Source organism: Aphelocoma coerulescens, chromosome 12 (genome assembly GCF_041296385.1).
Source record: "Aphelocoma coerulescens isolate FSJ_1873_10779 chromosome 12, UR_Acoe_1.0, whole genome shotgun sequence".
NCBI classification, from domain to species: Eukaryota; Metazoa; Chordata; class Aves; order Passeriformes; family Corvidae; genus Aphelocoma; species Aphelocoma coerulescens.
Genome location: NC_091026.1, coordinates 18,727,478 through 18,753,627, shown reverse-complemented (window position 1 = coordinate 18,753,627; position 26,150 = coordinate 18,727,478). Strand labels below are relative to the sequence as shown.

The following is a 26,150-nucleotide window of genomic DNA, read 5'->3' as shown; positions in this document are numbered from 1 at the left end:
CTGCACCCATTCTGCCTCTGCTCCCCAGCAAGGGAAACCTCAGAGAATTCCCAAGTGTTTCAAGCCTGAGCTTCACAACATCAAATATTTGTTACTTGAATGCATTTTATTCACATTTCATTTTATTACACCTTTAGAACCTGATCAAAGATAAATAAAATAATAAACAAGTGATGCAGAGCATCCAATTTCTGCTCTTCAAAGTTCTGGAGCAGTTCTGGTTACTGCAGGGTAATCAAAGTTACCACAACATTTCAGAATTGTTTCTGAGTTATTTAACAGGATAGGATAAAACAGCAGCACTTTATCCCAAAAAACAGCAGCAGGAGGGGAGCTCCTGCCAATCCAGCCATGGAATCCAGATGTTTTCCAGCAAAGCCCATTCATCTGCTCCTTGTCCTGACATGATTAAAAATAAATTTGCAGTGCAGAAATTAATGACTGCAGAAAGCTCCAGAGGCACAAACCAAAGAGCCCTCACATCACTGCAATAATAAATGGAGCCCTAAGTGGATAACATGGATAACATAGATCCTAAAGCAGCGATCTAACAGCTGCTCAAGGGAACAAATTTTATGGGGGAGAGAGGAGTAGGATGTGATCCCAGCTTGCAAAGCCATAAACCATAAAAGAAATGGATCAAGGAGTCATAAATGCAACATAAAGAAGGCACGTGTAGAGCTGCTGCTCCTCCCTCCTGCAGGATTGGAGCTGGGCTGGAGTTGGTGGATTGAGTCAAAGCAGTGCAGCACCACGGACCCATCCATCTCAGAAAACGTCTTTTTCCACAGGGTTCTGTATCCCCTGACAGATGCTTTGTCACAAGAATCCCATTACATGCACTGTGCAATTACAGCTCTTTTCTCTAGTTTTCAAAATTACATTAATTTCTTTCCATAAAGTGGAACACATCCTGAAGGCCTTGCAAATAAAATGTCTTTCTTCTAAATAAATACCTCCCTGGAATCTTGCCTAGATGCACCTGGAATAAAGCACAACCTTGTTCAGTGTCTGCTTAAAAATACAGAGAATGGTATATAGATAACATAACAATTTTACATTTTTTAGTGGTTAAAAATAAAAAAAGAGAAGATAATTTAGCATTGCTGTGTTAGAAAGGAATTGTTCCCTGTGAGGGTGGGCAGGCCCTGGCACAGGGTGCCCAGAGAAGCTGTGGCTGCCCCTGGATCCCTGGAAGTGTCCAAGGGAAGCTTGGATGGGACTGGGAGAACCTGGGACAGTGGAAGGTGTCCCTGCCCATGGCACGGGTGGCACTGGATGGGCTTTAAAGTCCCTTCCTTTTCCATCATTGTTTCCTGTTAGAGGGGATGAACTCTTGCCAGGATCCCACACCACAGCTCCAGTGCAATCTGCATTCCCCATCTCACCTCAAGCCTTCCTCAGCTCATGATCCTTATCTCCAGCTGTTTCCAGCCATGACTTGAGTGGAACCTCAGCAAGAATTAACCATTGTGGCTGCACTTGGAGGACAACCATTAACTGCTCAGCTTTAGCCCTCAGGCACGTGGCCTTTCCTTTTAATGTCTTCCCTTCTCTCTCCACAAGGAATGGATTAACGAGAGGCACACCTTCCCTTTTCCCAGCAGAATCAACTCCCAGGACCATCCTATTACTGCTCCTACAACCCATCTTTCACACCAGCCATCATAAAAATTTCATCCTTTCCCCATTTACTGCAGGCTGATGTAAAGATTTACAGCCGTGCTTCCATAACAGAGATATTAACAGAGAGCTGCAAAGACATCACAGGGGCTGAGCCATCCATGCTTTACATCCCATTTTGAACTGAAAAATACCTCTGTTTTTAAATCTATCAGTGCTCTTCCTTTTGGAAAAGGAAGGGTCTTAATCCATGTTCTGAATGTTTATAAATCAAAATGGAAACACTACAATAGTTTCATAAATTCGAGCATTTATACACAGAAATATTTCTAGTCACTGGAAAAGAAATATTGGTGTGCTTAACATTATTGTATTTATACTAGAATAAAAATTCTAAAATATTAGGAAAGAATAAAAATGAATATTGGTGGAGGGAAAATTATTTTAGCTCTTCCAAGGCTTTTTTTTTTAATAACGTTGACAACCTTACTCTCTATGAGTGACATATTATGGGTTTGAATTTTAAATAAATGCATTTAAATAAAAACAGAACAGGTATGGATTGGTTTTTGAAAATGCTAGGAACACCTATTCTGACACTTCCAAAATATTTCTAATTCTTGCATTATATATTTGACAAAATTAACGCTCCCTTAAATTAAGAATTCCCTTTCTGAATGAATGAAGCATCCCTGACCAGGTTTACACTCAATCTGCTGACTGTTGGCCCCAAGTTTTTGAAATTTCCTTTTAAACAGGTTCTAACCACCACATCAAAAAGAACTGATTAATACCTGGGAGAACAATTGCCATCATTTCTCACACAATGCAACCATTTGAAAGTAGGTTACTTTTTTTTTTTTCCCTTCAGAACTTGCCCAGTGCTCAGTTCCAGGAAGCCCAAAGGAGCTGGGTTTGTTGCTTTGTTAAGAACCAACAGCACTCACAGCCTTTGGGCCAGCTGGGGAGAAAACCTTCCAGGAGGATTTGTGGGGTGAGGAACCGCAGCACAGGTGACTGGGAGAAGAGTTGGATCCACTGGAACAACTGGAATACAACTCCACCTGTAAACAAGAGAAATTCAGATGCTCTGAAGATGAACAGAGTTTCTTCTTTAGACACTCAGAGCCTCAAACAAGCTGAACAAGGTGGTGGAAAAAAACACAGCAGGGGTTTAAGGGGCAAGTTTAGGAACAAGGTTCAGAAACTGATGGTTTGTTGGGTTTTTGCCTTAAAACAGCTCTTAAGGACAGCATCTTAAAATGCCTGTTGTTAAGTCTTGCTGACATGCTGGACTTGAAAATGTTTTCTCCATTTTCCTCGGGTTTCCATCACAGATCCCACTCCTTTTACACATCAGCTGGGCAAATTTGCAACCAGCAAAAGTCAGCATCAGGCTATTGAGAGGAAAGAAGGAGAAAGGATTTACAGGAGCTACAGATCCAGCACTTAACTCTTCAAAATAACTCAGTTTTCTTCTCTATCCTTCTTTCTCCAGTTCATAGAATTTCGCATGTGTTCTCCTATTTCCTGGTGAAACTTAAAATGTCTCCATACCAGCATCCTTTACACTGCTGGCTGTATTACTCTTCTTTGGCCTAAAAGGCCATTTTCATGGCTGTCCCAGTTTTCCTGAAGTCTTTACTGGAGCATTCTGTGAAAGAGAGCAACAAACTCCCAATTCTTCAAAACTCCAGAGATGTTGCACATTAAAAAATTATATGTGTTAATCCATAAAGTGTGAAAGGGCTGATGAAACAGACTGCCTTTTTCTGGGACAGTAATTTTGCTCCATGAATTATTTATCAAGGCCCACGAAGCAGAAGCAAAAAATTGGAAAGCACAGAGCTTACCTTATCACTCATCATCTTGCAAACAGCCACAATGAAACCATAATCATTTGCTACATGCTGGGACATCAAAGAACAATGTAATACCCTGGCATGTAAAAATGTATTTTAATATATTAAAGAAATTAGTCCCTGGTGAGTTTCTGGGTTTCTTTCCTCGGAGAGCCAATACCATTTTTGCTGACAAAATGAGAGTTTCCTCAGAGCTGCCTTGCCAAGGAGAAAAGTTGGAAGTGAGATGTAAAAAGTTGACTCTGAAGATGATTTCAGGCTTGTGGTAGGCAAAGAAAGGTGAGCTGGAAAATGACTTCCCAGAAGTTGTGCAGCAAATGGCCACAGCTTTTAAGCTTATTATTGATATATGATGGAACCTGCTTGAGGGAACAAAATTAAAACAGTTTATCAGGGTTTGGATTTTGCTTTTACTTTTTTGGTAATAACTCAATTCTATACTTTTTGTGTTAAGGAGGAAAGCTGAAAACAGCACACAGACTGTGCATTGTTATTACAGATCCCTCTTTTTTGTGGCATTTCCAGTAAAAATTACAAACTGGCAAACTAAAACACATCTGGGTTGGTTAAATTGTTCTATCTACATTGCCTGCTGTTTTTTGCCCCCCACAGTTCTCAGGTCGGAGGTTCCTGGATACATTTCTTATTATTCTTGACTTCACACTAAAGGGACGGCTGGATATCCTAAATATAGACCCAAACAGGACAGAGAAATGCTTATTTTCATACAACTGGCTACCTGAACAAAAAAAACAACCTTATAATGCTTCTGTATTGGCTTTACAGTGAGCTGGGAAAGCTCTCCTGTTGATAATTTCTGAATCAAGAAATGCAAATTTGGCAATGCCCAAATATCTCATGGAGGTGTGCTGATTTTGCTTTAGAGACCCTGAAAGTGTAAAAAAAAAAAATCAAAACATCCAGATATGCCATTTTATAAATAAAATTCTTGAAGTAATTACAAAGTCTCTGGGTTTGTAAGGATATTTGCTGGGCTTTATTAAGCAAGCTGGCAGAGGAAAAGAAAAAAAAACCTTTCATACTCCCTGCCAATTTTGGGATCAAGGATGTGTTAACTGCAGGTTTTTCTGTTTGAATTTCAATTCACTACTTATAAAAGTCAAGAAATTCTTTTTTTTTCTGATATATTCCTGAATACAAGGTACCAAAGAAAATGGAGATGACATAAAGCTGTTATAGTTCCATGTTTGGAAGAAGCAAACTTAACAAATATTTGGATCCATCCATTAAATTCAGGGTGAACAGCAAAGTTTGCTGGGACTGTGTCCCCTCCATGCACTCAGATTTGTCACTGTCACACTCACCTGCAACTCACTGCAAGAAAGGAACCTGCCCACAAAGAAAAGATAAATAAAACCTTCAGCTGTGTGTGACTGAGAAGCTGGATAGACTCAAGTGACACATTTCACTTCCCTCGTGTCACAGCATCACCAGCACAAGCCCAAAAAATCACATCTTGGGGTCCAAGTGGGTGAAAGGAAGAAAGAGAAAGGAAAAACTTTAGGCAAAAGTCCATATTGGATGAAGGAAGGCACAGTTACAACTCAATCAACCGGAGGAGAGCTGGACTTGGCCCCAGCCTGAACAGCCCGGGGGGAAAATATGAAATAGTTCTTTTAAGGCTGAAACTCTTGGCACACACAACAATCATTTCACCTCTTTGCATCTCGTTTTTAAAACTGAATTTATCTAAGGAAAAAACCCTTCAACCACAAAGATAAAAAGCTGCCCAAACATCTGAGGCTCTTCTGTTTGTATCACTGTACAACAGCCACGCCTTGAACATTCCCAGGCTCGGGGTTGCAGGGGTTGCAGCCACAGCTGCCACAGACAGGTGCCCGTCTCTTGAGAGGACACCTGGGCATCAAAGGGGACTGTGATCCTACCACAGAAATATTCAGAAGTAAGTGTGGCATTTTTAAAATTCTTTGTCGTTTTAGTTTTGTCTCGTGCTTCAGAATGCTGCCTGTAACGAGAGGGAACTAATTAAAATCACCTTGGAATTACTGAGCACAAGTTCTGCCCGACCCTGCTGAGCTGTTAAGGCAAAGCTACCAAATTTCCTCTTTTGGAGCAATGGTAAATATTTACAGTTATCTTTAGAACCCCGAGTTTTTCTTGAGATCAGTTTTGCATCGCAGTCAGCCCTTTGTGCTGGCAAGGACACAGCTCTAAAGCCACCCCAGTGGAATACAGCATTCCAAAGTGGATTAGAGCAACTGCCAGGGAAAACTCTTCTCCAGCACATTCTGCAAGCTCATCTATCAACTCCGAGCCGAGGCTAACATCACACTTAACCTTTCTTTGTCATTTGTGCCGTTCAGGAATTGTTTGCAGCAGAACTCCAGGTGTCATTCCAATGGGGACTGGCAGCCTGGGACCCAGGAAAATTCCTGCCAAATTGTCCCTGCTGCTCCCTGCTACCTTCTTTCCACAAGATCCCTCCTGCAAAGCTGCTGATGAAGTTGCTAAAGGTTCTCATTAAGCACTGACATGCATGACAACAAAATTGTGACAACTCAATGTCACAGCACATGAACGTGCCATCAATATTTCCTGAACACCAAACCAGAAAAAGAAGGATCTCCTGAGAAATACACTTCCAAAGAGGGAACAATTCTGAAGCAATCCCCATTTAAATTTCAGAAATAAGCACAGTATTAGAAAAAACCACTGGAAAATTCATCTTCAACAGCAAATTGATCATCTGCTTGTAATCTGACAAGCTCTAAAAGCCAAACTGTCCATTTAATGTGATGAGTCCAATAACTTATAGCTGTACCACGATAAAACTGTGGGGAAAAGCTCTAAGTGCTGCTTCAAGGATTTTTAATACGTATATCCACCAGTTATCTTAACATTCCCTTTTATTTTCTTACCTTCTGCTGGGTCATCCCCTTTTTTCCATATTTGTTTGGGTATTTTTGCATTGACTCTTTGATTCTAAACAGATATTTAATGTTCAGAGTTGTGGAAAGTGTCCCTACACCTGTTAAAATCTAAGTTGCAGTAGTTTTACTCCACACTGATCCTTGTGCATCCCTTCCAACTCAGGATATCCATGATTTTGAGAACCCACTGTCGATTGGAACACAGAGCTCCACATTTATATGTTTTTAATCAATGCTGTAACATTTGTTTTTCCTTCCCCATCATCAACTGAACTTTGTTAGTGTTGCACCCTGCTTGGTGTTTTGATTTCCACCCCATATATTTCACCAAGGATTGTGAACCACTTATTCCTAAAAAATGAGCAACATTTCCCACCAGGCAATGACAAAATGCACGGAGACCTATTTTAATTGCCTATGAATATTCAAACCCTCATTATTGTTCCTAGTTTATAATTATCATATTCCCCTGACAGAAACATGCAGCACACAATAAAAAATGCAATCCATTAAAAATGTTGACATTCATGTTCAACAGTTTTCCAGGTTTTTTTTTCTTTTTTTATTAACTTGCAGGCTCTTTATCTTGGCTATTAAAATCATTCCTGGAAGGCTCTTTGTTCCAAATTTAGCACAGTGTATTCCTCCTGTAAAAAGAGTTACAGCAGTCTGGATAAGCATTAACAGAGTTGTCTGTTACAGCCTTAAAAATTACACAATATCATAAAATTATCTGCAATTCTCTGGAAATTCACTTTTCAGGAACAGAGATTCTCGTCTGCAGCTGAGATTCCTGCCTGTACAGCTCACTGGCCCACCAGAGTCCAGCTCCTAAAATCTAAAATAACTCAGAAATCAGTTCTATTTGAGGTGTCTTCATGCACCTGAGGAAATGACTGTCAAAGCTGCCCTGAAAACTGAGCTTTAATTGTTTAAGTTGTCAGTCTTGGTCAGTTTTGGGGTTGTCACCCATCCCTGAAGAAGCTCCTTCCTCCAAGAATTCTTTCACAGGCTGGAGTGGAGGAAACAGCTGTTTTTCTGTGGTGGGCTTGGAAAACAAGGATCAAATCTCATCACCAAGAACTTGATCCAGGATGCATTGGATATCCTGAATCTCAGACTGCAGGCAGGAAGATTTGCAGGATTTACAATCTGTCCTTTGGAGCTGGATTTTCATAGCTCAGGCAGCTGAAAATGGGGCTGCTGAAAGCAGGGAGGAGTATGGATATTGAACAAAAACTGGAAAAGTGATTAATGGCACAGAAAACAACCTGTGGTTGCTTCTAAATCACTGGAAGCTTCAAATCCCAGAAGCACAGAAGGGTTTGGGTTGGAAGGGACTTTAAAGGACATCTCACTCTACCTCCTGCCATGGGCAGGGACACTTTCCACTGGATCAGTTTATTCAGAACCCTCCTGCAGCAGCACAAAGTACAAAATAACTGCAGCACCATGTATGATGTAACTGAAGGTGCATGAAAACATAGACCATTAATGGGAAATATTATTGGGGGCAGACCATGGCAAACACTCAATAAAAGGAGTTAGTTCTGCCACGTAAGAAACAGAATAAACTGTGTCTACTACTCCCCAGCAAAAGTTGGAATTTCCATTTGCAAAACATAAGGAAGGAGTAATGAGCAGGAGTGGTATTTCTATTGCACTGAAAATGAGCTGTTCTGAACCAAAATTAGGGTCACCATTTGGAAACACTGGACGTGGTTACTGCAATATTTCTGGGATCCAAATTAGGATGCATAAGTTCAGGCAGTTCTCCCTGTAGTCTAGGTTTAGACAGAAATCAGACTGTGACCATTATTTCCAGTCCAATAAGGTGAATCAAATCATGCCAGAATACTAAACTGCCTAATGAAAAAGGATGCAGAGTCAGACAGTGATCCATATTTAGCACTGATAAAGCAGAGGATGATACCAGTGAAGCATGAATTAACACCTGAGGCATTTTATTTCACTGAAAATTGAAAATTATAATCTTGCTATTGTTAAAGACAGATGGCAGAGCTAGAGAAAACAGAAATCCAAAGCAGCAGATGTGGCGAAAGGAACAAGGAAGCCCCTGCATTTCAAACAGAACTAAAATACCAATTTATTGTGTCATTTCTGCTGAGTTCTTCTAAAGGAGAGTAAGATAGACTGCCTCATATTTCTTGAAGGAAAACAAAGAAAACTCAGAGAGGATTTTTCCCTAAACAGACTTCTGGGATGCAGCAACCACAAGGAGGGAGGAGGCACAGCTGACTTCTGGTCTCAGGAACATTCAAAGGGAATTCTGAAACTCTGAAGTAGGAGAGAGTTTAAAACCAAGGGTCAGAGTTTTTAATAGGTTACTTTTCAGACCTTGAAATGAATTCACTTCTTTTTTTTTAAACATGGATAGTAAAAGTCATCAAAATACTTCTAGGAGACAACAAAATCCTATGGGTAGTGGGAATTGGAATACTGAGCAAGGCTCTTTATAAAGTAATATATCTTTATACTAAATAAAACACTGGGGATTTCTTAAACATTGCACAACTTATAAACCTTTTGTGGTCTTTTTTGGCTTTCTTTTGCCAAGACCACATTGATGTTTTAGGGTAGTTTAGTAGATGCTGCACAGAAAGATCTCTTCAACTCATTTCTTTAGGACCAACCTGAATCCAAGCCCACTGTGAACAGGATCTCTGATGTGGGGACCGTCAGGTGGATTCCCCACTCAGACACCTGTGTTTGCTCTTATTTTATTTATGCACAATTGTCTTGCCTTTTTTAATGGGGTTTCTGCCAATGTTCATCCATCAACCAGCCCACAGCTGCCCTCCCTGTCAGCCACTCCTGCATGGGACCAACACAGTGACACTGGCAGTGACAAGCACCATCTCTGGTATTTAGCTACTGACCTTCTCTTTGATCAGACAATAAATCTCACTAAGTGCTCTTTGAGCAACCAATTCATTCATTAACTAGTAATAAATGCTTTTTAAATGCAAATTAAATGCCAATCTAACCCACCCATTTAAAATGTTACCCCTCTTTTACAGGTACCAAAGTGCACAATTTGTGTTTCTGTGCTACGTGTAAGCCTAGGTTTAAAATAAAGTTTTGTCAGAGAAACACTCTGAGGGGGTGTTGTGCACAATTTCTTTATTATTTCTATCTCAGAGACAGAAAAAAGGGGACTAAAATCCTATTACTAAGTGAATATGTCCCCTGCAAGCACAAGAAACACTGACTCAATGCATTTCTTGACAGTCTCAAGATATTGATCATCTAATTTGAAACAACCCCCCAAAACAAATCCCATGAAAACAAACAAAAAACCCCAATCCAGTCTCAATACATCAAGTGAGAAAGAACAAGTGGAAGATGGATCCTAATGCAGTTGCACAAGTTTAGATCTGCCTTGTGTCCCTTTCTCTCCAGCTCCTAGGAATGGGATGTGAGATCGGGGTTCTGGGAAAACTGATCCCAGCACTGAGTATCTCCCTTTTTATTAGTAGTATTATTTTATTTTAGCTTTTGCCTAAAGCAGAGCCAAAATCTCTTTCCTTCCATAGGATTCTCCACCTTCTAAGAATGGAAATCTATGAAAAGATCAGAGCTGGGAGACTCTTGTGCATTTATTCCTGGAATTCAGTGCTCGTGGTGCCAAGGGAAACAAGGAAATGAACCATAGATGTGGGTACTGCAGCTCAGCTGTGCCCCACCAGAAAGGACCCTCTCATTCCTGTCCTGAGATAAACAGTCATCAAAGGCTGATCAATCAGTGCAATGATTCTAAAAGCTCAGAAAACTTGAATTAGAGCTGTTGAAGTGGATCCTATAGGATTTATCTGAATGATTTCTTACCCACTGGTGATCTCATAAATTTTTTGACAATAATGTTTTCATGCTACTTTGCTACTGCTTAGCTTTTCAAATAGTACACACTGAGTAAATTATTTACTGTTTTTTCCAGCAGCTAGTGAATAATTTTGCTTGGAATAATTGTTTGCATGAATTGGCCTGCTCTGCTGGAAAGTTCTGTGCCTGACTGTGATCCCCTGGGAGGCTTCAGGGGGACTCCCTGGGACAATGACACCACCTTTATGTAATTAATAGAGATCTGCATTGGAGGACAGTGATGTCATCAATTTTCTTTAAACAGATTAGTGATGGGTTTTTCCTGATAGTCCAAAAACGCAACCAAACTGTTAATGAAGGCAAAAAAAGTAAAAATATCAAAATAAAACCCAAAAAAACCTCTGATGCATCACTCTCTGAACAAAGCTTTGGCATCAGCAGCAGCGCTGCTGAATCATTTCCTGATGAGGCAAAGGCAGCAAGGGATGGGTGAGTGGGACACTTGAATTTTTCTCCTGTCACCTTCAAGAATAAAAATCTAACATCTATAGAATAACTTTATACCCCACTGCCTAATATGTCTATTGGCATACAGCAATAATTAATTCAGCACAAAAAGGAAAAAAAAATAGTCAATTCATTAGGACTTCCTAATGAATTTGTTACTTCCCAGCAGCAGGTGCAAAGCTACACAACACTGATGCACACCAAGGCTGGCAGGCTCCCAGTTCATAAATTATCTGAATTAGTCTGGACACTTCTAGCACATCTGGAGCATTTAGAATTTACCCTGGAAGTTACACTTCCATCCCCAGACCCTGTTAGGAGGTGTTTATGAGGAGTGCCAAACATGCCCCAGTGAGAGTCAGGTACTGCAGCACAGCATTCACTGGTGAACTTGGAAGAAGAAAACCAACCAAAAAAAGGGACTGCACATTTAGAACATCACAACGTGAATTTTGTATTCTCTGTTAGCACAACATCACTTATTTATGTCACTCTAATGTGTATCAATAAACAGAATTAGGTCTCTTGCCACAGCTGTAGGATATGGAGGGTGGCAGTGTCCCCTGGATATCTGTCCTTTAAAAAGCTCTTTGAACACGGTGAGTTCATTTCCCTGGTTTTTAATTCCCCTGGAGCAGCTGTGTGGCATCACACCCAGACATGTCTCTCCTCACACTTTATAAACAAAGAACCAACCCACAAGCACCCAGCCTTCAGCTAACAGTGATTTCTCACTGCATTAAAAATATAGTTTTAAAAATAGATAGCACTGAAGCACTGCCATCCCACTATCAATGGGAGTTCAGTGCTCCAGTGGCTCTTTCCTCCTTTTGGACCTTCATTTTTTGAAAGGGCCACAGTGCCAGGGGCTTCAGCTGCTGTGGTTTTCCATAGAGTGCCCTGGCCACAGCATGGGAATTTATAGGGATGCAGTAAAATATCCAGTTCTTCAGTGGAATACAGGAATATTAACCATGGAAGAGGAAATGCCAGAGGATTCTCTGGGGTATCACAGGAAATAAAATCACTAGAGAAGTTGAAAGGGAATAAGGGTATAAACTTTGACAAAGTCTGCAGTTTTCCTAAACTATCACTGTTATCTCCACTGTCATATTCCAGCTGCCCAGGCTGGATGCAGCCTGGAGCAACCTGGGCCAGTGGAAGGTGTCCCTGCCCATGGCAGGGATTGGAATGGGATGATCCTCAAGGTCCTTTCCAACCCAAACCACTCTGGGATTCTATGATTACTTCACTTGTTCTGCCATTACTGCAGACATAGGGCAGCCACCGTGACCTTCCCAGACATTTCCAGCCCTTCCCCACCCATCTTCCCCCTCTGGAATCAGGATAATTTTGAGGACAGTCAGTACATTCTGTTCTATTCACTCCCCTACTCCCTGGACCCTCAAGGGCTAGGGTATAACAACGATAATTTGCAGATAACTATCAGGTAAATTATAGAGAGCCAGCATTGTATTTATTACTCTAATTATGAAAACATGAAGTTGTATTTATTACTCTAATTATATTGTTTCCATGACTTAAGTGGCCATTAGAATTCAACATCATTTTGTACTTATGGGAGCAAACTGCTGATATTAGTCAAACAACACGAGGATGAGCTCAGGAAATGGCCTAAATTATCATCCTGAGCTTGGAATTAGCTTCGTTCACTCTGCTCACCGTGCTCTAGATGTTTCTGTGTGCAGATTTTTTTAATGTTTGCTTATTGCATGAGTGCACCACCTAATTGTTTTACTGCCAGTTTAATACACATTGCATTGTTCAGTGGATTAGTTTCTTATATCATCTGGTTTTCCTCCATTTCAATTATTTTGCTAACCTCATATAATCAGTCCAGAGATCAAAGATCTGATATTCCATCCCACATAAAGCCCTCAAAACAAAATAACCCAAGGAAGAGAAGCAGAGTCTGAGAGCTGCAAATTATTTCAGCCATGAGCTTCCAGTGTTCAGCACATTATTTTGGTTAGCTTTTCTGGAGTAAATGTCTTTGCAAAAGCTAATGAATGTGTTTGCCAGCATTCATAGAAAACCCGACTTTATTTGTCAAGAGAAACGAATGTTGATCTCTGCTGCAGGACTGAAGAGGGAGCCATCGCCTAGGAATGGCTTGAAAATGTCACAGAGGATAAAGATATTCCCAGAAAGGTTTTTTATCTGCTAACATCGGCTGCGATATTGAAAGGCAATGACACACTTAATGATCCTGTGCTCCTAATAGACACAGGACTGGCATTCATTGACTCGGGTGCCTTAACTTATGTTTAGAGACTGCTGGTAAAGCCACATTCAAACAGGTCAGAACACAATTTCATTGTATGATTGGCTTGAGCTCTTCAGTTCTGTTCAGCACAGGTAATGGTCAGTGCAGTCATGCAAATCCTAAAGTTTAAGTTTAGGAAGCACTTTCATTTGAGGCATATTTAAAACACTCGAAGAACCCAACACCCTGAGCATTTCCTAAGCCACACCAAACCCTCCCCGGGCTGTTTGTGGCACTTCAGCCCCGATCAGGGCCGAGCTGGTTGGGGCTGTTTTAGAGACTCATCAGGAGCTGTCGCATCTGTGAAGTGTTTTCATGCTGCTCTTCAGCAGGCCGGGGCTGTCTGAGAGAGGATTTCACACTGCACAGGGGGAGAGGCAAGCAGGCAGCTGTGGAACTGCTGGTACCACTGCTCAGGGTTGTACCTGAGATTGTTCTCTCCTCCTAAATTCCATATTCCAGGCAAAACCAACTCATTTCATTTGCCAGCTCAGTACCTGATCTTCCCAACAGGACTGCCCTCAGATCACTCACATCCACAACACCGAGCACACATTTGCTGGTAGGATTTTTTTAACAGCTCCTATAAAACCTTTTGCCTCAATTGTGGTGCTCGTTCCTTGCCCTGTTCCAGAAATATGGTGTAAAACGAGTAAGGATTGTGCATGTCTTATGTACAAGCTGCAGAACGAGGTACCACAGTAGGAAGCAGCTATCTTTGGATTCTGATTAAAGTGTAAGAAATTATCCATTGAGGGGGTGGGGTTACAAATTTTAATAAAAAGTTTTGAACACAATTAATTTCTATTCACAGTCATTCAGCTAGAGTTATTTTCTCTATGACATATTAAATTTTTAAATGCCAAATTCATCACCGAATTTGATGAGAGATACCATAAAATTCACAGTTAAGTATGCAACCATTGATACAACCACCCTTCCCTGAAAAAAAACCCTGAACTCATGGTTTAAGATAGAAAAGACTCCAAAAGTATTGTGTGACCACCAGAGGGAGTTCAGATTGTTCCACAAATACTCTGATACTACTGAGAGTGATTTGGGAAAGCTAATTAAATAGAAAAGCTAATTAAAAAACAAACCGTTAAAAAAATAATCAAAGAGTGAAGAGATGCCCCCTCCTTATACCAGGAAATTGTATTTCAGAAGGAAAAAAAGAAATAGGAGAATCAGATAAAAGAATATTACACTTTGAATTCTGAAGCTGTGGTTAGGATGTTCCCTACTGATTTAAGGGAGCATCCCTTTGCAAATAAAACATGTATTTCAGATAAATTTGTTGCAAGCTCACGTTGTGGTCCGATCCTATCTGCTGCTTATCATTCCAGGCCTTATCTCCAGCTGGATGCACTGGGACAAACACAGAGGTTTCAATAGAACTTTCATTTTCCTCCTCAGAGCTTCTGGATTTATCCTTGGAGGTTGGTCCCTGGCAGCCTTTAATGTGCTTTATTTCTGTGGGAGTCCCAGTGGAGTCCAAGCACTCTCTGAACACCAAATTCCTGTTTTTCACACTCTGAAGCCCAGCCATGGGAGGGAGGAAGCAGGAGATGTGGAAAAGCAGATAACTGTGCTGGGGACATTGGGGAGGAGTTAATTCCCAATTCTTTTACAACAACAGCAAACCTTATTCCCTTCCAGTGGCTGCAGCAGTGAGAGGAAACAGAAGAATACAGGAACAGTGTTCTGTTAGAAAGTGATGCCTTGAAGAGTAAGTAACCCAGCTGACCCAAACCAAAACCCAATTAAAATCTGCAGCCCACAGCACAACACCATGTATTATGTATAGGCCATGGATTTCACTGCAAAGCTGTTCCAGAAATGGTTTTAAAAGTTTAGCAACTATCACCAGCATGAACAACTCAATACACACAGTTTAATAGGCTGTATTAATAAAAGATAATTCCTCTGTACACAGAAAGATCAAGCCTTCTGAAAATTTGTACAAAAGAATACAGGAATTTCATGGAGTACCTCAAGGGAAGAAATTTTCTGACTTAACATCTACTCTCTCTCTCTTTTTTTTTTTTTCAGTTGCATGTCATTTTTTTTTTATCTCCCTCTCCAAGCGTTAATCATCTCCAGGATACCAAATAAATATCCACTGGCTCCTGAATAAGAAAATTATAAGAAAATTATTTCATCTTCTACCATTTTTTGTAGTTTTCAGTTTGGTGCCAGAGTGGAAATAAAGAAATAACTCATTTGTTATACTGAGAAGGGGCATTTTCACAGTCACAAAAGACAGGCGAGAAGGAGTACTGTAATTCAAGATGGAATTTCAGATGTTATCTCTTCTCCCAGAAACTAATCCTAAGCAAAGAAAATTAACAATACTTTTTTTTCATTAAGCAGCCTCACAATACCTTTTTCAGTACTGGTCCACATGACAGTTGCTTTTAAACCCAATGATTATATTTTGCAATTATTATCTATTTCCATAATCACTTTTATTCAGGGCAAAGGAAAAATGATGAACATTTATATATTCTGTTTCACTTTTCTCCTGGCAAGCATCTGGAGGAATGTCATCCTTTATTATTACAGTGTCAGGCCTGGGAGTTTCCTGTTTGGTTTTGGACTGCAAACATTTCACAGACCATCTCTGATATCTGGTCCACTCTCAGCTCTGCAAATATTGACACCAACTGGATTTTCCCTGCAGAAATGGTGGTGGAGGGCATGAAACCCTTATGAAGCCATTGTCAAGCCTATAAAAGAAAATGTTTCTGTGTCCTGAGCTTAACCTCTACTGCCAGACAAGAAAATGGCTTTAGAAGAATCCAACTGTGGTAGAATTCCTAACCTTGCTCTTGTCCCAACAGCACTAAGAGAGTCAACACAGTACAGAATAGCCCATGGCCTCAGCCTCTGCTTCTTCCAGGCTCAGGACCCACAGGGTTCATTCCTGGTTTGGATTTCTCCGTTTTAGGCACAAAAGTCATGAAATGTTAGTCCTGGAATAGGACTATCACATCTCTGTCACTGTTCAGAGCTGGGGGCTGTAAAATTTCAGATTTCCTCTTTGACAGTGAAAGAAGAAAACCCTGAAAAGTGATGGATTAGAGCTGACTGGAGCTTTCCAGAGATGGGAATTAACATCGAGGGGCTGGAGTGGGTCCAGAGAAAGGAAAAGATCTGGAAAGGGTCTGGAGAGTCAGGGGTATGGGAAAGGACTGAGGGAGCTGGGAAAGGGGCTCAGCCTGGAGCAAAGGAGGCTCAGGGGGGACCTTGTGGCTCTGCACAAGTCCCTGACAGGAGGGGGCAGCAAGGTCAGGGTCTCTTCTCCCAGGGAACAGCAACAGGACAGGAGGAGACAGCCTCAAACTGCACCAGGGGAGATTCAGGTTGGACAGCAGCAGGAATTTCTCCATGGAAAGGGTGCTCAGGCCTTGGCAGGGGCTGCCCAGGGAGGTTGGGAGCTCCCATCCCTGGAGGTGCCCAAGGAAGGGCTGGAGGTGGCACTCAGTGCTCTGGGCTGGGGATGAGGTGGGGATCAGGCACAGCTTGGACTTGATGATCCTGGAAGGCTTTTCCAGCCTCAGAGATGCCGAGTCAGGGGATAAACTGTCAGTGCTTTAATGCCACTCCAAACGCAGAGAAGACCTCCATAACACCTGCAAACATTCCTTATCTCCAGCTGCATGCACATCCCATAATGTTCTTACCCATCTGTATTAAATGCTGTCGTGTTTACACAAAACACAGCCTTCCTTAGACCCAAAGTCTGTTCTTAATAGAAATTTTTAAGAGCAGGTTTTGGTAAGCAATTCCTAACAAATTATTAGTTTTAGCCCTAAATGGCTCAGTTACAGCTCTCTAATAGCAGCCTTTCTTTCAGATCTTAGTCAAAACATGTTTTGCTACACTATCGACACACATTAGAAGGGAATTTGCATAGCAATAGGTCAAAGTCGTGCCTGGTCGTTTGAGACCTGAATTGTGACCCTGTGACAATGGGATGGGAACACGCTGCTGCTGCTGTTACTGCCTGACACAGATGCCGACCACATTAAAAAAAAAATAAAAATAAAAATCAATGCGAGCAATGACTCATTTCTGAATTGCCAGCTTGGTTCAGAAATCACTGATTACTACTTCTACAAGGTATTATGGACTATTAGCAAGAATGTTTCTGACAGGTTTACAAGGCTTCAAGAAGCTGATAGCACATGGTGTTACTGCTCCTTGCAGAGCTCCCCATTTTTCATTTTCCCCTTGTATTCCAGGACTATTTGAATTATGCCTCCTTCCACTGCTGACACGTTTTGAAGACGTTAAAGGCAGCTCCAAGGGGCAGAAGGGAGGCTGGATTTACACTGCTCCAAACCCTCATCAGACTGATCTCAGAGGTCAAACTCAGATATTGTTCATCCCTCCAGGCCGCTCACAGCCAGCTGTGTGTGCAGCAGAACTTTGGTGGGTGAATAAGCAGCAGCTGCAATCCCACAATGACATGGGAAGAGTGTCGGGGTGCTGCTTTAATGAGGTGGAGCTTGAAGTAGACCTGAAAATGTTTGTGCCAGGAGCATTTGAGGAAACTGCAGCTAATTACAGATTACAATAGGCAGATAAATGGGAAGGAAATGCTAAGCTGAGCGCTGCCTTGGCAGTTTTTCCCACATCCATGGAAAGCTGGATCACTCCTGACAAAGAATAACCTGCAGAGTAGAAACACAAACCAGGAGCACAGGAAGAACAAGCCTGGACCACACTTTGGTTGGTTGGCATCCAGGGAACCTTCTCTGTGCAGTTACGTGAATTCTGTCTGAAAATTTATTTCACCAAGATGAAAACTCACAAAAAGGAACTGATGAATCACCTGCTTTTCAAACACAAAGATTGCTAAGATGTCTTATCTTGCAATAAGAATGGAAACATCTGGTCATCACGTGTTCATATTTAAATTTCTGCCAATAAATATATGAAGAGTGTGTGGTTGTTACCAGCTCTCATTTTAGGACATGGTTGGACAAGTTTCCTGTTATCAGGTGATAGATTATCAACTAAAAACTGATATTTATTTGTTCAGAGAAACTGCATCTTAGCAAAAATTCTCTACCAGCTGAATCAAACTGCATACTTACAGGTTGAGTTTTCTAAGTTTAGCATCACCCAAGAAACAAGGGCAGAAAATAGAAGCTGAAATGATTCACAATACCCAAAATAAAGAAATTCTTTCTTTTTGAAATGTTTTTAAATGTGAAGATTTCATATGTTAAATCAGAAATTAGCACATAGGCCCACACTTTTGTTAAACCCACATGAAATTTTCTTGTTCCCATTTCTGTCATTCTCAGGGGAGGGAACAGAGCTAATATTTTGGAGGGAAGGGGAGGCCTACATTTCTCAACGAACCATTTAGGGCAGGATCACATTCAAGCACCCTTTGGAGACAGAAGATCACATCAATAAATAGATTCTGCCTGCTCTCCCTAGAAGAAACCATTTGGCCAAAACCACAGCCATTGAGACCCTTAATTATTATTTCCAGAAGTTTATTATGCTTGACTGGATTTGGCAAAAAGTTTTCAATCAAGCACAGAAGGACTGTGAAGAAAATCATCCAGGGAGAGCCCTCCATGCCAAGTTCCAACCCAGAGCAGATTTTTATAGCTAAGTGGGTCTAACTTACAAATAAATCTATTAAAGGCAGAATTTATATTGGAAACACTGACAAACTCATCCACCATCCCTGAGCTGGTGGCCACAGCTGTTAGGAGGTGATGACGTTAATTTAGGGAGAGGATATTGCTTCAAATCTAAAGTGTGATGGATGGGGCCTCTCTAATGCAGCAGCTCCTCGTGGTGCCAGGGCTGGGCAGAAATACAGCTGCTGGTAAATGCATTTATGGGGGGTTTGCTGGCTATAAGATACAATTTCAACTAATCAAAGGTAATAAAATAGTAATAGTGCTGTTCCACTATAGAGCATGACAGCTGCAGCTACTGCTCATCTATTAAATACTGGATCTGAGAGCTCCAGGCCCCAACTACTTTAATATCCATTAGGGAGAAGCCTGGTGTTTACATCCTGCTCTTTCCTCTTCTCCTGTTGGACAGCAACTTCTTTTGATTCCCCAACTTCCAGCATCCCACTCTACAATTAAACAACATTAGGCATTAATCTCCTCCACACTGATCATTTCTCTAACTATGGGATCCAGAAGGAGGGCTGGAATTTGGGGGCAGTTTAGAAGTCAAGAATCTTTTTACACCCAAACCTAAATCCAACATAATTCTTATATCCCAGAGACCAATATCTTCAGTAAAAATTAAATATCCTTGGCAGGCTGGGATCTGAAGCAGACACCAGCAGCCTGCCATGCAGTTTCCTTATTAGTATTAGGAAAGCCACACAAAAATAATGGCATTGCCTCACTGGAACACACAGGGAGCATGAGCACCCCCCAGGGCAGTCCCTGTGAGGAGGCCTGGCTGACTTGGGCCACACTTCTCTTCCTTGGCTTCTAACAAAAAATAATTTTGTTATTTAAAAAGCTGCTCATTATTTGAGCAGCAAACATGCCTGAACCACTGGTCAATAACTTCTTAAATCCATAAAGACACCAAAGATTTTATTCATAGACAGTGCAAAACAGCTCAAATACCAACATGATCTAAAGGTCACTTGGCAGCCTGACCTGAGATTAAACTAAAGCTCAGGATGTTCTGGTTTGGAGCAAGTAAAGAGAAACTCATTCAACTGTCAGCATTCCATGTAAATGGAAATATTTCCTAGGCCAGAAATGCTATTATCCAAGGCCAGCCAGCTGAGAAAGCAGCCAGAGCTGCATTCCATCACCCTTGAGCAGGTTTGGAGATTTCTCCTCAGTACAGCTGCCCCTCAGAAGAATAAGTGTATGGAGACTATGACTAAGTGTCCCTTCTGGTATGATTGAAAACCAAATTTGGTTAAACTCATCCATGTTATTATCTATCCTCATTAAAATCTCTTGGAAAAGTTTTTGCTCTGCCATTTATAAAGTGCCTTTTTTTTTTCTTTCACATTAATATGCACATATTCCCTTCCATCCATTTAAGAACATGATAAACAAGCTGTGCTTCCCACTGATGAGGAACTGAACACTGGTTGGAAACATCAATTATTTGAAATTCATAAATCACCCTGAGCATAACTCTTTCTCCCCTTCCAGCCCCTCACGCTCACCTCTGCTGTCAGTCAGGAGGCAGCAACCAGTCAGGAGTGTCCTAAGTGGCACTTTGAGCTCATTCCCTCAGTCCACAGGAGTTGGAAGAGAGAATTTCTTATCAAAATAGCTTTTTGCACTACCTCACTGCCTACAAGGATGTTCAACCTGCACATCAATGTTCCCACACAATATAAGTTTTAATTCCTTTTTTAAATAATAGGCAATTTGAACATTAAGGTGTTCTCAAAGTATGCAAACTTTCCTAATTCTACTGTATTTGTTTAAAAGAAAAAGGACCTTCATTTTTATGTCCCTATATGACAAGGAATGAGAAGAAGACAAGGAATTGTGCATTTCTTCATCACCAAGATAATGTCACCAGTGATACCACATTGGGTGGACAATAAATTTTGAGTCTGTAGCTCTCAGACCACGTGTACTGTATATAATAGAAATTGCCAAGAATATTCCCAGGATCACTGCTCCCAACCCAGGTCCTCTTCCCAGACCAGCCAGAGGCTCCCACACATTTTTCCTCCTTTCCATCACACACCAGTTTAACTTAGTGGCTGAATTTTCCATGGCATAAATCCTGACAATGACATCATCATGCCCATGGATGTGGCAGCAAAACCATTCTCTGATGCCACATCAAGAAAAGTTTGATCAGAAATCCCTTATACTGAATCACAAGCACCATGAGCTTGTGCTTTGACTTCATGAACTCTTGGTGCTTTTGCCGGACAAAGAAACATTTTCCAGGTTCCTGGAATTTATCATGGAATCCCAGAATGGTTTGGGTTGGAAGGGACCTTAAAGATCATCCAGTGCCAGCCCCTCCATGGGCAGGGACACCTTCCACTATCCCAGGCTGCTCCAAGCCCCATCCAACGTGGCCTTGGACACTTCCAGGGATCCAGGGGCAGCCACAACCTCTCCAGGCAAACTGATCTAGTGCCTCACTACGCCATTAGCAAAGAATTCCTTCCCACTATCCAATTTAACTCTACCCTCCTTTGTCCTATCACTCCATGCCCTTGTGCAAAGTCAGTGCTTTACTTCAGCCCATATTAAATGAGTTCAGCCTCTCCTGACCTTTCACTTAAAAAAAGCGTCACACTTGCAGAGAACACAATTAAAGCCAGCTGATATTCCCAATTCCCTTTGGAAATGCCCACTGGCAGCACAGGGCTGCTCTGGAGAGACCTTGACCCACAGCCTCTGACACAGGACTAATCATTTCACCCCCTGACAGAGCCACGGCTTGGCTGGGAGTAAGAGAAATGGTCAGAAGACAGATTTTATATAAAACAGATCTAAAATGCAACAGTCACAGCTGATGCAGACAAAACCCATTAGAGGGGTTATATGTGCACACTCCTTTCAGCACATATTTTGATGGGAAGGCTCTCAGATCCATTCCTAAAGCAGATCTAGATTCATAGCAGCAATCAAAACTGAGCTACAGCAAGACTGAATAACAAATCTTGATATATTTGGCCTCTTGGAGTATCTGTTTCTATCCCAGCTTCTTTCCAGTCCACTCATCATTCCAAAACAGGGAGAAATCAACTTATTTCCCATTAACACAAGCAGAGTGGCTCAGTCCATGCTGTTTCAGGAAGGCTGTGTCAAAGTTACTAATTTATTTCCACAAATCCTTAACAGCCTCAATTTTCCAGCTATCAACCTCTCCATGTCTGGAGGTATCAGGGTATGGTACCAGCAATAACCCAAATAATGATCATTACTATAAAAAAGCCAAATGAACACATCACATCATCCTAATAACATACAAAAAACCCCATTGTCAAGAGAGCAACAAAATTAATTTCATTTAGTGTCAATTAAAGTTCAAATATTATTCAGGCTGCATACATTTTGATTGATACCTGCAAAACTAGAATAAATATTCAGCAAGATGGATGAAAAAAATAAGAATTTCCAGAGAAATCATGCATCACAGATTTTTTACTGCATTTTCTCAATTTTCTCAAACATACAAAATAAAACCCCAAAACCACATCAGCACACAAACCCTTAGAAATCCAGCTGAGACAATATTTTTCTTGCCTGTTCTCTACTTATTCTGGCCAACCCATTAGATGCCTGTCAGTGTTCCTCACACTGCTACTCCAGCAGGAGTTTAACCCCAAGAGCAGCACCAACCTGAACCCCTGTGAGACAGGGGAGACATGAAAGAGGTGCAGATAAGCCAAGACAATTTTTGTAAAACACAAGAGTTGCTGTTCAGTATCCAGGCACCTCTCAGGCCTCTAGAAGGGTTTAAGTGCCCTGGGCAGCCTCCCCTGGCTCCTCCCCAGCCCTATTTCAGGTGTGAATCCTCAGCCTTGCCCTCAGCCACACCTGGGCACCCACCTGGGCACCCATTTGGTGTTGATCCTGTTCCCAACCCTCGGGTTTGATGTCCCAGCTGGACCCTCCCTTTGCCCCTGCCTGGTGACCAAGGGATGTGGCTGACCCTGGTTCTCATCACTGGGCCTGTTCTTGACTCCAATCCTTTCCAAGCTGCCCCATCACTTTGATTTTTGACTTTTGATTGCCCCAGGAATGTCCTTTACGTGCCCCGGGGCTGGGCCTGCCCTCCTGCCACGGCGCCTGTTCCTGCAGGAGCAGCCAGCCCTCCCAGCTCCCTGACACCTCAGCTATAAATTTTCATTTGCTTTCAAGCTCCCAGAAATCAGAACAAACAGAAACCTTGGAAGAGCTGTACAAAACCCCCTGTCTAGATGCACATCTCCTCCTCAGCCCTCCATCCCCACGGCACTCTGATAGATGGCTCTGGCTGCCTGCTTTGCTGTATCACCATGTACCAGTAAATGAATTCTCTGCTGGTCCTCTGTCAATGTTTCCTAATGAGAGATTTGTTTGAGTTTCTCTTTTCAAGTATGTGCAGAATAATGGATAGACTATAGTGAAATATGTCCCCCGTGCTCTTTGATGGAAATCATAAACTCTGACTGCAGAGCTCCAGTGATTTACAGCCCTTCCAAAATGCAAAGCAGAATTTATTCTGTGCCAGCCTGCTGCAGCTCTCATTTGTTTTTACCTTTGAAATGCAATGTATGGATTCATACACCTTTTATATAAATGAAATATATATGTAAGCATTTCACCTGGCCCTGCAATTATGCAAAAGGCAATGTTAATCATTTATCTGTGGCATTCACACGAGCTTAAAGAAAGCTCTACTTCCTTAAGTAGGAGAATTAATAATTTTGGATCTGAGGAGCACTGGTTTTAAGTCTTTAAAAGGATTTATTTCTTGCAACATAATGAAAGCCTGTTCATCTAAAGTAATCACGGGTGAAAGCTAAGCTTCATGAATAAAGTTTGTATTTTTTGACAAACATCTAATGAACATACATAAATTAGATTCTCCAAGTTCCTGAGTAGGAGCATGATTTGCTGTTGAGTAGAGCCACAGAAGAACTGTAGGAGGATTCACATTATTACAACTGGACACTCAAGAACATCAAATAATCAACAGAGCCTTCAGCAGATGAAAGCCTGTGAGTTTTTCAATATTGTCAGCCTGCCCAAACTTCCCAGGTTCACGTTTCATATAAAAATTAGTTCCTTGGTAGATCTTATTATGTTATTTATCTTGCAAACTAACCAGGACAGGTGTCTGTAAAAGAACACCATTAAAAATCAAGCCCCTAAATGTGTCCTTACATTAACTTTTGTTATTTGTCTTGCTCTACCAAGCCCACTCTATGGACTTTACAGTCAGATGAGTGCACTTCTCATCCCTAAATATTTTTTTGGTCTAGTTTCACACAAGGTTCAATAGGAAGGGAGGTAAAGAATTAAGAGGGGAAGGTAAACAAGGCAAAAAGGAAACTGAAGCAGGAAGATGTAAGCTACCCAAATAAAACATTTGAATACATTGATCCAACTCTGGAAATTCAGGACAATTTTCTGATTTTGGTAGGCTCTTATTAAAAACTGATGTGCAGGTGTCAGTAGAACACAGCCTGCTATTAACATTTGAGTAGCTGACACAAACAGGAGTTATTTAAGTACTGCATGCATTCCACAAGGAGAGGTTTTACCCAGGATCTGACAGAAACACTAATACTGAGAAACACCCTCCATGAATCCATAGAACATTACCCAGGTCCTTTGCAGGCAATAATAAAATCTGAGTACACTGCAGAATGGGCTCACCTGCAGTGCCAGGCTTCACTTTAAATCCACCTTTTTCAGAGGTGTGCAGTGCAAAGGCACACTTCATGCAGTGATTTTGCTGGGACTGTGTGTATGAACATGCCATTATGCAAGGAAAAAGAAATCAAGTCTGAAAGCCATGGAAATGAAATAAAGGAAATGAAATTAAATTCTATTCCTAACTCCTCCAGTCTCAATTTGTTCCTGCATTTGATGAAGTGTCTCTGTGTTTATTTACCTGAAGTCCTAATGAGGGTTTGAGACATTCAGTGTGCTAAATTGATTAGTGCATGCAGAAAAGAGTAATCTTATCAAATTGCAATCCATTTTTTTAATTATTAAAGGGAAAGGAAAGTTTGGACAGTTGTGTTTTAACCCAAGCATTGCTGGAAGCCTACATCAAATGTCCAACGGCATTGGAAGGATGGAAAACGTCAAGAAACATATTTGTATTCAAACATAAAAATATCCCTTCCAAAGCCCACTTCCTCTCCAGAGGTGTTTATTAAATGTAGAAAAGAGAGCCCAGTGGGTTATCCTTTATGCCAGAGCCATCTTTCTCCCTGTCCAAACACTTCCAAGGGAATCTGCCAGGCAGTTCATCACAGCCCTGCTCTGCTTACTCTCTTCTCTGCTCCCAGCATTATGCAGATCCGAACACGAGGTTTTCCTGAAAGCTACGGCTGTCAAGGACCGCACAAAACACCCTGAGTTCTGCTTCCTTCCTGACAATTTTTATTGCATTTCAAAGTTTCTGTCTCCCAATGTTCATCAACCTGTTTTTCCTCTTGACAATGTGTCACACAGCACTTTGTCTTCATGCCTGGATCACCCACTGGCCTGCTTGGGCTGTGGTGATTTCTCCTTATGACACAAATAAGCAATAAGGTGTTGAAAACAGAGATTTCTCCTTAAAATTCAGCAAGTCGGTTTGGAGGAGCACTGCTACTCTACTTGCTTGCTCTACTTTTTTATTAATAAAATCAACATTTTCTATCTTCATGCTAATTTATACACAGCTCTCCCAAAGTGATATGCTTAGGACTTCTAAAATATTAAACACTGCAAATATTCAGAGCAAATTTTGCCTTCTGCATGGTACTTCTGACTGTGGGACAGCAGACTGTGATATGAAGTGACTTATGGCTCAGACAAAATTCTTTTATTTGTAGTTCTTCTTGGTTTTTTCCAAAAGAAACAAATAATTTATTACTATTAACAAAGGGTGGATAATACAGTCAATCAGATTGAGCCTTCAGGCTTCTGAAAACTGTTTAGGTTTACAGCTGGAACGCTGACAGCTGCTTTTGTTGATTTGTTGAGAAACCATAGGAGCTGGGGAAAAAAAAACCAAACCAAGAACTATCCCAGCACTGAAAATAAGATCCCATTTTGGTTACCATTTTAGTAGATTAATGTTGCTTGTGGCATTTCTGTCTCTTCTACACTTTATAGATTTAGGAAATCTTGTCTCTTATGGCAACCACAGCTGATGATGTTGAATCATTATTCACACTTCAGTGCAATCCGGTGGGGGTTTTTAGCTGATTTTTAAATGGGTTTTAATTCACTTGATTTCATGCAGAACTACAGTTCAGCCAGCATGGGGTAAATTTTGAAGGTGGTGAGTAGGAGGCACAGTGCAAGCACAGATCCTGTTATTTGTTAATAGGATTTGTCTGCATCCCTGTGTTTATGGCTTGGAAAATGCAGGGCTGTGCCTCATTTGCAGAATAATCCCATTGGCAAC

At 41.2% G+C, this 26,150-nt stretch overlaps 1 long non-coding RNA gene across 1 annotated transcript; it reads right to left on the bottom strand.

Moving 5' to 3' along the window:
* Positions 1 to 87: 87 nt before the first annotated feature.
* Positions 88 to 22,491, bottom strand: LOC138117555 (uncharacterized). The gene is made up of 4 exons (XR_011154699.1): positions 22,376 to 22,491; positions 14,344 to 14,696; positions 2,571 to 2,687; positions 88 to 982 (listed from the first exon to the last, which is right to left on the bottom strand). It is a non-coding gene; the product is annotated as an uncharacterized lncRNA (long non-coding RNA).
* Between the last annotated feature and the right edge of the window lie 3,659 nt (positions 22,492 to 26,150).